This window comes from Chrysemys picta, unplaced genomic scaffold (assembly GCF_011386835.1).
Source record: "Chrysemys picta bellii isolate R12L10 unplaced genomic scaffold, ASM1138683v2 scaf142, whole genome shotgun sequence".
NCBI classification, from domain to species: Eukaryota; Metazoa; Chordata; order Testudines; family Emydidae; genus Chrysemys; species Chrysemys picta.
The window spans coordinates 21894-34155 of NW_027052849.1; positions in this window are offsets into that span (position 1 = coordinate 21894).

Below are 12262 nucleotides of genomic sequence, written 5' to 3' on the forward strand. Positions count from 1 at the left end.
ATCAGGAATGTGACAGAGCAATGAATATATGAGAGCAGGTGAGGGACTGAGATGTGGCACATTGAACAAACGGGAAATTGATGGAGAATACTTAGAAAATCGTGACAGTGACGCCACCTGCCAGTCCCAACCTTTTCCCAGCTGGTACAATCCTGTCCCAGCTGGGGACACATGTGGGTATGTTATAAATACTGCAGTAAGGAACATCCTCACAGTATGTAAGACACACGCCGCTGCTTTCACCAAACGCCAACCTCCTCCCCTGAGAAGAACCGACGTTCATCCAGAGCCAAAGGAATAAACTTGAAGGATGTTTTGCCCCTACCACAAAAGGAGATTGGATCTGACCTGGGTTTGGTGGTGTTGAAAACTGTTAGACAAGTGGGGAAATGCTTGGCCTAGACTGGGAGAGACTGGCCAGTTGTCTCACAGTTCATGGAAAGGCCTTCAAGGGCCCTAGTGCAGAGAGCCTTTAACAGGCAATAAATGTCATTGGGGCCCAGGGTGCGTATCATTCCTGGATCCCCACACGGGATGACAGACACCTGGAAATGTGAGTTACAGGAGATGGACTGGGAACAGTCACAGTCTAGACAGGGGAGTGCTCTGAAACAGACTGAACGATGGACCACCCCTTCATATGGGAAGAGGGAGGGATTCATTCTCTTCTGAACAGAGTGTAGCTGTGCAAATATTGTCTGGATGCCTTGAGTAACTCCATGGTCAATAGGCTAATGCAGATTCACTCCTGGCCAGAACTCAGAGGCATCCCAAACAAAGAGTGTAGAGACAGGGCCCTAGCCCAGAGAACTGGCTCAACTGCCAGTCCCTCAGAGAACTGACACAAGCTACTGAATCTCTTGGAGGCTAACGCTGAAGGCGCGAAGCTCTGAGATGAGGGCAGCTGTAATCCAGTATCTCCAAAGATGGGCTTTTATTCTTCAGCTTTCACCTCATTATCTAGTCCTCCTGGCCTCATTAGGCTGCTGTAGTGACTCTCCAGACTGAAGGTGTGTGAAGCACTTGGAGCTTCCTGTAATAATCTATGAATACTTAAGGCCCTTCGGTTTTAGTTTTTCAATTTTTTTTTAATTGCCTGGGTTTTACAAAAGCTGTTATTCAGTTTTTACTATTTTCATCCAATTTTTGGACCTCTCCAGTATATGAAAATACAGATTATGTTAAGAACAGCCAATACATTATATTAGATAAATGTGTTTATGTCAATAACAAATTAGCCTAAATGGAAAGGTGATGCTGTCTGTTAAAATAAGGCAATGTAGTGGAAGATCTACACACACACACGCATCCACATATGTAAGCAGGGTCTGAATGAATTCCCGACAGCTAGCTGGGAGTGGGAGAGAGTTCAGGAAAAAACTGTTTACATGAACACACCTAGGCTATGGCTACACTGGCGCTTTACAGCGCTGCAACTTTCTCGCTCAGGGGTGTGAAACCCCCCCCCCCTGAGTGCAGCAAGTTACAGCGCTGTAAAATGCCAGTGTAAACAGTGCCCCATCACTGGGAGCCGCGCTCCCAGCGCTGTAAGCTAATCCCCTTGGGGAGGTGGAGTACCTGCAGCGGTGGGAGAGCTCTCTCCCAGTGCTGGCGCCGCGACCACACTCGCACTTCAAAGCGCTGCCCTGGGAGCGCTCCTGCAGCAGCGCCTTGGAGTTTCGAGTGTAGCCATGCCCCTACTCTGCCTAGATATACAGCAGATGGAGCTGTGTTGCTCAAATAAATCAACTTTGGCTGGTGCTGGGTTACAAATCACTCTAGTACTGAATGAAGGAGTAGTGAAATATTGTTTCAATGATGTCATTATTGTAGGAACAACGGGGAGCAGAACTGTGCTTAACCTGTCCCAAATGAGGGGGGTCACCATCAGCTGACCAGCTTGTTAAGCCAGGGCCTGGAATGCCAGAGGCCTATGAAAGTAAGGGGGGACAGATGTACCAATCAGGAAGTGTGGAGTCTTCTTAAGGGTCTCTGGTCTGGTTTAACCTGTTCCTCCCCACTGTTCAAAGAGAGAGCTAAATAGACTTCATTAGGAGCCCCTTCGTTATTTTAAAATCTCAGTTGGAGCTGAAATCAGTTGTGGTTGGGCAGTGTCTCTGCCCACCCTGCTAAGAGCTAAAAATCACTGAGAGCTAAAATTGCTTGTGGTGGGACTGTGTTTGTGCCCAGAGCTGAAAATCACTAAGAGACTGACCTGCAGACGTCACAGCATGAGAGGCAGGTGGCAGTAGAAGGTGACTGACAGTCAGCTGGCGAGGTGGCAATTGGCAGAGCCCGGAGGTGAGGCGCAGTGACGAAGAAGAGCGGGGCACCAATCGGCTGTCAATGCAGCTGGCAAAGAGGAGCGGCACGCAAGTGCTCGGGCAACAGAGCGAGTAATGTGCCTCTTTTACCCACGCCCTCCACCCAGGGTGGGAGGTGAATTCTGCAGATGCACCTCTGGACTCTGGGTCTGCACTGTAAGGCCTGGTCCACATTGGGGGACGGGGGGTCGATCTAAGATACGGAACTTCAGCTACGAGAATAGTGTAGCTGAAGTCGACATATCCTAGATCAACTTAGAATTACTTCGCGTCCTTGCGGCGCGGGATCGATGGCCGCGGCTCCCCCGTCGACTTTGCTTCCGCCTCTCGCCAAGCTGGAGTTCAGCAGTCGACGGGAGAACAATCAGGGATCAATTTATCATGTCTATACTACACACGATAAATCAATCCCCGATACATCGATTGCTACCTGCTGAGCCGGCGGGTAGTGTGGTGTGCAGAAAAGGGACGGACACGTGAAAGGGACTTTTGGGTTGCTGGACTTAAGAACCTGAGGGAGAAGGACACAGCCCAACTTATTTGTAGGTGGGTCTTTTGCTCATGGTTTATGTTATGAACCCTCCATTTTCCCAAATTAATGCTGAGTTACTTCCCTCCTTTCATTAAAAGTTTCTCTGCTACACTCAGACTCTGTTTGTGAGAGGGGCAGTATTTCCTCTAGAGGTGCCCAGGTCACTGGGTGGAGGCTCAAACCAGTTTTGTGTTGTATTGACTGGCAGAAGGGTTCCACTTACATACTTGTACATACTAGTTGCTTTAAGACTGAGCCGATCACAACACATCTTCTAATCTTCTCTTGCTCTGGCCATCCTTCGCCATGTTTGTCCATAGGTCCTTGTTAAGAAATCATCCCACCGGAGGCCAATCGCATGGCTGTTTCAGTTCTCGCGGATGCCACTCAGATATAGCTGCAGTCCATCTGTTGTCACTGAGTCAGGCCACATGTCCCGCCCACCGCATTTTGTGGAGCTTGCTTTTGACAACATCTCAGACTCCAGACTGCTGCCTAATTATTTCATTGGGGATGCGATTGCGGAGCGAAATGCCCAAAAATGTTCATTCCATTGCCCTCTGTGTGACAGACAGTTGATATTTTTCAGTCTTCATCAGCGACCGTGTTTCGCTGCCATATAGCATCGCTGGAAGCACGGTCAAGTTAAAAAGATTTGCACGAGTTGTTTTGCTGATCTTTCCTTGGAAGATGTCCCTGATGTCGTTGAATGTGCACCATCCAGCTTTTTTTCCTGCGCGACAGTTTGCCTTTCTGATCGTGGCGCATCTTGACTTCCTGGCCCAAATAAACGTATTTGTCAGCCTCTTGGATCTGCTCTTCTCCCTGAGTAATTTGGGTTCTTGGCAGAACATCTGATCTCATATATTTTGTTTTCGACTGGTTCATTTTTAATCCTATTTGACTACTTTTCGCAGTCAGTTCTTTAAGCATTCTCTCAAGCTGGACTGTATTTTCAGCTATCAGCTAAATACAGTTATTAAATACATTAAAGCATTAAACTGTTTTTACTTTCAATACTCTGACTTTTCTTCTGTCCTCCCGGCCCCCATTATTGCCCCAGGAAACTGTGAAGTTATTTTTTTTGCACCAATTTTCACCCACTTTTACATTAAATAAATTCCCAGGACATTTTAAAATAAAAACTGAAAATGAGAGGCCTTGTGAATACTGTATTTTGGCCAGTGTACTGTGATTTTTACTGTGTGATGATATCGATTTAGTGTAAGAAGAAATTACTCATCTTGTGCAGTAACGATGGTTCTTCGAGATGTGTGTCCCTGTGGGTGCTCCACTCTAGGTGTCGGTGCGTCTGTGCGCTGGAGATCAGAGATTTCTCGCAGCAGTACTGGGTAGGGGGAAGGGCAGCCACTGGCACCTCCTATAGCGTGCGTCCCCCTGACTGTCCCCTCAGTTCCTTCTCTACTGGAAGTAGATGAGAGGAGAGTGGGTAGTGGAATACCCACAGGGACACACAACTCAAAGAACCATAGTTATTGCACATGGTGAGTAACTTCTTCTTCTTCATCGAGTGGTGTCCCTGTGGGTGCGCCACTCAAGGTGCTTGTAAAGCAGTACCCCTCCAGGGTGGTAGGGGTTAGGAGTTATGTATAAGTGTGTTATGAGAGCATTGTAAGGCCAACAATAGAGTCTGAGACTAGGCCTTGGGTGATAGCGTAATGCTTTACAAAAGTGAGCTCCGATGTCCAGGTTGCAGCTCTACAAACATCTATTAAGGGGACATTGTTCAAGAGTGCAATCGATGTCACCGTGGCTCGCGTTGAGTGGGATCTGATGCCCACGGTGGGTTCTTTGTGATGCAGGTGGTAGCAAGTTTGAATACAGGTAGAGACCCATTTTAGACAGTCTCTGCGTCGATATTGTAGAGCCCTTGGAGCACTCTGCTGTAGAGACGAATAGTCTTGGTGACTTGCGAAATGGTTTAGTTCTGTCCAAGTAGAAGGCTACAGCCAGTCTGACATCCAGCATGTGCAATGTTGCTTCTCGGGAGTCATTATGTGGCTTGGGCTGGAAGGCAGGTAAGTGTATGGTTTGGGTAATATGAACATTTGTAGCCACTTTGGGCAAGAATTTTGGGTGAGGACATGACATGATTTTGTCTTTGGTAAATACAGTGTACAGTCATTCAGTCATCAATGCTCCTATTTTGCTGACACATCTGGCAGACGTGATTGCCACTAGTAATACGACCTTCAGTGACACGTGAAGGAGCGAGTAGGTTGTTAGAGGCTCAAAGGGTGGTCTTGTGAAACATTTGAACACAAGATTGAGAGCCCATGGTGGTGCAGGTTGGTGTACTTCTGGGTACATGTTCTGTATACCTGCTAGAAAGCACCGTGTAATCGGGTGAATGAATATTGAAGCCCCTTCTCTCTGTTCATGGAGGGCCGTAATGGCAGCGAGGTGTACTTTAATAGAGCTTATGGCTAACCCCGTTTCCTTCATTTCTAGTAGGTAGCCTAGGATCATCGATAGAAGCGCCTTGGTTGCATCCAGCTGTCATTGGTGACACCAAAGGGAGAATCTTCTTCACTTGTGGCAGTAAGTATTGTTAGTGGTGAGGCAACTTTTTTTTACCTATTTTACTTTCTCCGAACAGTTCAATTCCCCATGTTGGAACCAAAGAGGAGCCACGCTTTGAGATGGAGTTTCGCTGGGTCTGGATGGAGCGTCAGGCCCTTGTTCTGGGACAGGAAGTCCATCTGGAAAGGCAGCAGTTGTGGGGCACAGACTGCTAGACGTGAGAGGTACGGAAACCAAGTCTGTCTGGGCCATGTGGGGACAATGAGAATGATGTATGCGGTGTCGAGTCGTATCTTGCGGATGACCCATGGGATCAGTGGTAACGGCGGGAAGACATACATGAGTGACACATTCCATGGGATGAGGAAGGCATTCCATGCCCTGGAGCAAAATAGTGGACATTTGTGATTTGTTGCTGAGGCGAAAAGGTCGATTACTGGGTGACCCCATTTTCGGAATAGTGTGTTGAGAACCCTGTTGTGGATTTCCCACTCGTGTTCCTGTGAGAAGTGCCTGCTGAGGTTGTCGGCTGTAGTGTTTTGGCACCTTGGTAGGTATGATGCTGTGATGTTTATATTGTTGCGGATGCAGAAGCTCCATAAATTCATGGCTTTTACACATAGCGAGTGAGACCTGGCTCCTCCTTGGTGATTGATATAAAACATGCACTCCACATTGTCGGTGAGAATAGAGATTGAGGGTTCATGTGTGAGTGGAAGGAAGTGTCGGCATCCATTGTGTACCGTCCAGAGTTCCAGGAGATTGAAATGTAGGTGATTTTCCATCGCAGACAACTTGCCTTGTACATTGTGATGACCCAAGTGGGTACCCCAACCCATCAGGTAGGTGTGACAGATTGGATCACAGAAAACTCCCTGAGGACTTGCCAACCGATGTGCCAAGACTTTCCTGCCCTGACAGCTTAGGACTCCAGCACCCTGTCTTGTTGAGCCAGACATGCCAGTCTGCTCCAACACAGACCCAGGGTCTGAATTACTTGCCCCAGAGCTGCAGACTTAACTGAAAGAAACTTACAGAAGTGCTCCTGTCTTTACCACTCAGATGCCAAAGTGCCAATGCGGTCCAAACCCCAAATAAATCCATTTTACCCTGTATAAAACGTATACAGGGTAAACTCATAAATTGTTCGCCTCTATAACACTGATAGAGAGATATGCACAGCTGTTTGCCCCCCAGGTATTAATACATACTCTGAGTTAATTAATAAGTACAAAGTGATTTTATTAAATACAGAAAGTAGGATTTAAGTGGTTCCAAGTAGTAACAGAGAGAACAAAGTCAATTTCCAAGCAAAATAAAATAGAACACGCAAGTCTATGTCTAAGAAATCTGAATACAGATGAAACCTCACCAGTTTCAATAAGCTTCCTTTTACAGACTAGTCTCCTTCTAGTCTGGGTCCAACAATCATTCTCACCCCCTGTAGTTACTGTCCTTTGTTCCAATTTCTTTCAGGTATCCTTGGGAGTAGAGAGGCTCTCTCTTTAGCCAGCTGAAGACAAAATTGAGGGGTCTCCCAAAGGCTTAACTAGACTTTCCCTTGTGGGGGGAGACCCCCTTCCTCTCTCCTATGCAAAATCCAGCTCCAAGATGGAGTTTTGGAGTCACATGGGCAAGTCACATGTGCATTCATGACTGAATTTCTTACCAGACAAGCCACATTCCTGGGAAAGCTTCAATGTGGATTGGCATCTTCGAGTTCGTTGTTGGCTTAAGTGGTTCTTGATTGGGCATTTAATTTGCACATTCCCTTCTCAATAGAAATCAAGCAAGTATACCGCCAATATTCCTAACTTCAAGTACAAAAATGATACATGCATACAAATAGGATTAATAGATTGTGTCGATCATAACCTTTACAGAGATATGTTACATGACATATGTAGCATAAAACATATTCTAGTTATGTCATACATACATTCATAAGCATATTCCATAAAGCCTTATAGGGGGCACTGTCACGGGAGGCATCTGTTGTAATAGTCACTGATGCGGGGGGTGTCTTGTTGAAAGGGAATCCCGGAGCATACATTCCCTGGCTGTGTCCACCATTGTAGGGTGAGGATAATATTTGGTGGTAGTGTCACACATCTGTTGAGATAGTGTTTGCTGGGTGCATAGACCATGTTCAACCAGTGCTGCAGACAGCGTATATGGAGTCTGGCATACTTTACTACGAAAGTTGTAGCTGACATATGTCCCAGAATCTGAAGGCATGTCCTCACTGAAGTTTGTGGTCTGATGATCACCGTGTAAATAAGATTGGTCAATGCAGTGAAACTGTGGTTTGGCAATATTGCCTTGGCTTGTATGGAGTCTAGGTCGGCTACAATAAACTCCAATCACTGGGTTGGTTCCAGGGTGGATTTCTTTTCGTTCATCTGTAGATCTAGTTGGTGAACCGGGTCTATTGTGGTCTTCAGCATGCCTGCCGTTTCTTCTCGGTTTGCACCTCTGAGAAGGCAATCATCCAAATAGGGAAAGATTATGACTCCATTGTGTCATAAATGTGCTGCTACTACCACGAGCGTTTTTGAGACTACGCAGGGAACAGTGGACAGTCCGAAGGGAAAGACCCTGTATTGGTAGTGATTGGGTCCGCCTGTGAACCTCAGGAACCATCTGTGGGCAGGATGTATTGTAATATGGAAGTATGCATCTTGGAGGTTAAGGGCTGCAAACCATCTAGCGCTGGGATTATTGTGGCCAGAGTGATCATTTTTGTACCTGTGGTTGCATACGAACCTGTTGAGTTTTCGGAGATCTAAGATTGGTCTCCATCCCCTCCTTTCTTCTCTGTCAGGAAATATTTGGAATAAGAACCCCTCCCTTGGTATTGATGTGGTGCTGGTTCTACAGCACCCAGCAGTAGGAGGTAGTCTACTTCCTGTTGTAGAAGGTGATCGTGATAGGGGTCCCTGAAGAAGGATGGGATACGAGGGAGGGTAGGGGGAATGGCTGTGAAAGGACTGGTGTAGCCGGATTGTATGATCTCCAAAACCCATTGATCTGTGGTTATCGCAGCTGAGGCATGGTAAAATGGGCGTAGGCGGTGACCAAAACTGTGGAATGGGGTATCTGTTGGCACTAGAGATATGGGAGGTGGTGCATACCCTCGACCAAGACCTCAAAATTGTGGCTTAGATGTAAATGGACGGGTGGACGAGGTCTGGTTCTGTGTAGCTCGTCATCTCTGAGCCCGTTGTTTGGGTCTGTTCTGAGTGAAGTATCGTGGTTGTTGACGGTTAAATGAGGTGTCTCGTGACCTGGTTTGGTGTAAAGTGAGGGCGTTTGTCAGGCGGTGGGTGTTTGCCTAGTGTATGCAGCATTGTTCAGAAGGCCTTCATGGTATGGAGACGAGAATAGTTTATCCCTATCGAAGGGGAGGTCCTCCACTTTTAGCTGTAGTTCTTTTGGAATTCCCAAAGTCTGCAACCATGATGTTCTTCTCATAACCACAGCTGTTGTGGTTCTTTAGGCAGCTATGTCCGCTACATCCATTGATCCATTGATATTAACTGACCCTCGTTGATAATGGCGTTGAGTTGAGGACGTTTATGCTTGGGGAGGTCTTCCACGAGCTCTTGTATTTTACCATAGTTAGAGTAGTCGTAATTTGCTAGTAGAGCAGAATAGTTAGCAACTCTAAGCAGAAGAGTGGCTGACGAGTAAACTTTCCGCCCAAAGAGGTTCAATCTCTTGTGCTCTTTATCTGGCAGTGAGGAGCGTAAATGAGGCTGTTTGCTACACTGATTAGCAGCCTCTACTACTAGAAAGCAGGCTTGATGGTGTGAAAACAAAAATTCCATGTCTTTGGCTGGAACGAAGTATTTTCTGTCAGATCTTTTGTTAGTCGGGGATACCGATGCCACTGTTTGCCATATTACCTCCGCAGGCTCTATTATAGCCTCTTCAATGGGGAGGGCAATCTTGGTCAATGATGCTGGTTGTAAGTTTTTTAACAACCTATGTTGTTTCTTCTGCACCTCATGTAAGGAAATGTCTTGGCTATTTGCTACTCTTTTGAAGAGTTCTTGGAACTGTTTCAGGTCATCTGGTGTCGTAGGGATAGACGGCGTCACCGCTTTGTCTGGTGCAGAAGATGAGTAAGGGGCAGGTGGTGAATCATCCGGGTCTGCCTGAGATAGTATTTCTTCTCTTCTATCTCTGTCTCAGGAGGGTAAGAGGTTTCTCTGTGTGGTAATGATGGATGTACTCTGGAACCTCCTGTTGCTGGGGAAGGATAGGGGATCTGGTATGTGGGCCAAGGACCCCATTGTGGCCATTGCATGGGGTAAGGTGGTAATGGGTAAGGCTACTGCTGTGCATACCAGGGCAGTGAATGCTCGGAGGAATGAGGCTTAGGCTTTCCATTCCATGTAGGTCTCATCTCTGATGGGGATGAGCGTTGTCCTGAACATATCCTTCCTCACCACTATGCATGGTGCAGGAGATAAAGGATGGTACCATGCTATGTAGCTCGGGGTGTGTTCGGTGTCGAGCAGTGGCGACTGTGGTGCCGAAGAAACTGCTATGTGAGCAGGACACAGGAGTTGCGCTGGTCCCGCCTTGGGGTTGCAGTCAACTGTTGGAGCACTGACCGGTGCTGGATTCAGCTTGTTAGGCGGTAGCAAGTCTTGTATCGGTGCCGGTGGCAGCAGAATTGATCGCAGTGCCGCTGCCTGTGCCGCGCTCTGCCCCGGGGTGGCTTCCTGTTGTTTGTCCTTCGAGTTTGGAGATGACCATGACATCACTGGTTGGTTTGGTTTCTGGAAACACGTGAGTGGCTGATCAGGTCAATTAGAGCTTTGAACTGTCTATGGCAAACTGAACAAGAAATGCCACTGTGAGTAACTAGATTAACAATGGACATGCTGCTCTTACGAGAGTTACCTTGCTGGCACTTCTGCTCCGCCTCAGCAGTTCTCCTCTGCTCATAGACGGTAGCTCCAGAATGCATGAGACTTCACCAGGTAGAACGAGCATGAGCGAGATCTTCCCAAAACTCTGGGTCAATGTTGAAACACCTCAAGGATAATTTGAGGGAATCTTTGAAACTTTTATTCTGGCCTCCCTGAGAGCACTTTCTCTCCTTTAACTCACCATAAAAGATCTTCTCTGACAATGACTCATCTGACAGTCTGGTGACATGGCCTGCCCATCTCCCCTGTGATTTCATGCTTGGAGTGCCTACCCATCTGAGAACCTCAATATCTGGAACGTTGTCTTACCATCTTATCCTCATCAGTTTCCTCAGACAGCCCATGTGAAAGTAATTCAGGTACACTGTCCAGGTTTTGCATGGATACCTCAGAGTTGGCAACATGATGACTTTGTAGATGTTCAGTTTTGTTTGTTGGCTAATGTCTCTGTGCTCCCAAAGGCTACACTTGCTTTGTCAATTCTGGTGTTGGTTTAATTATCCATGTGAACTTCACACAACAGTGCACTGCCCAGATAGCTGAACTTGTCCACTGCCCGGAGGGCTTGGCCATTCACTGTAATAGCAGGCCCTATATCAGGCTTTCCTGGTGCAGCAGGCTGGACATCACTTTTCTCTTCTTGATGTTGATTGTGAGACCAAAAGTGTCACAGGCTGAAGAGAACTAGTCCACACTTTGCTACACGTCAGACTCAAATCTGGCATTCAGGGAACAGTCATCAGCAAACAGATCATGAACAGCCACTTCCTGTACCTTTGGCTTTGCCTGTAGTTTCCTCAGATTGAAGAGTTTCCCATCAGTCCGGTATCTGATGCCAATCCAGACGTCACAGTCACCAAACGCATCTGTAATATGCCAGAAAACATCATACTGAAGAGCGCTGGTGCCAGCACACAGCCCTGCTCGACTCCCTTGGTGACTGGGAATGGTTCAGATGACTCACCATCTTCCACAGCACGAGCCATCATGAAATTGATGAACCACTGCAATGAATTTCTCTGGGAAACTGAATTTTGCCATGATTTTCCAAAGGCCCTCCCGACTGACTGCATCCAATGCTTTGTCAGGTCAATGAAAGTGTAGCGGGGTGGTTACCTCGCTCCTGCCCTGAAGGGCTTAAAACAGCCCAAGGGGAAGGGTTGTGGCTGGGAGGTGCTAAGCTGGGCTGATTGGGAAGCAGCTGCAGCTGGGCCACACCCCAATCAGGCCTCATCTGGCCCTATATAAAAAGGCTATGAGCCAGAGGCCAAGCAATCTCTCTCTGCCTTCAGAGGGAGAAGGGCCTGGCTGCAGTGAGCTAGAGACAGAGTACCTGAGTGGAGCAGGGCTGGGGACAGGCTGAGGAGCTGGGGAGCTCCAGCCTGGAAAGCCCCAGGCTGCGGCCTAGTAGGAGGCCAAGGAGTACTGGGGGTTGCAGAGGGCAGCCCAGGGGTAGGCCCAGGCAGCAGGTCCAAACCTAACCTTGCCTGAGATGAGTGGCCTATACTGCAGTCTGCCCCAGGGAGCGGGGGCTAGTTGGTGACTGGCAGTGGCCTTATTCGGAGGCAAGGTAAGGCTAGTGGGTGGGCGTTCCCTGGGGAGGGGAGACCCTAGTACTGAGGGGTGTACTGCCAGGGGGCAGCACCCCAGATAAAAGGGCACCAGTGTCCGGGAAGGACACGGGGGCCAAAGGACAGGCGGATCACCGGCCTGCAGAGGGTGCTCTGGGCTGGAAATCGAGCTAATTCCCAGAAGAGACCAGCAGGAGGCGCCGCAGGGGTGAGTCCGTCCCTCTACAGAAAGTCATATACAGGTTGGAGTTCTGTTCCTGACATTTCTCCTGAAGTTGAGACGCAGCAGACACCATATCTGTGGTTCCGCACCTTTTTCTGAAGCCACACTGACACGCAGGCAGGAGC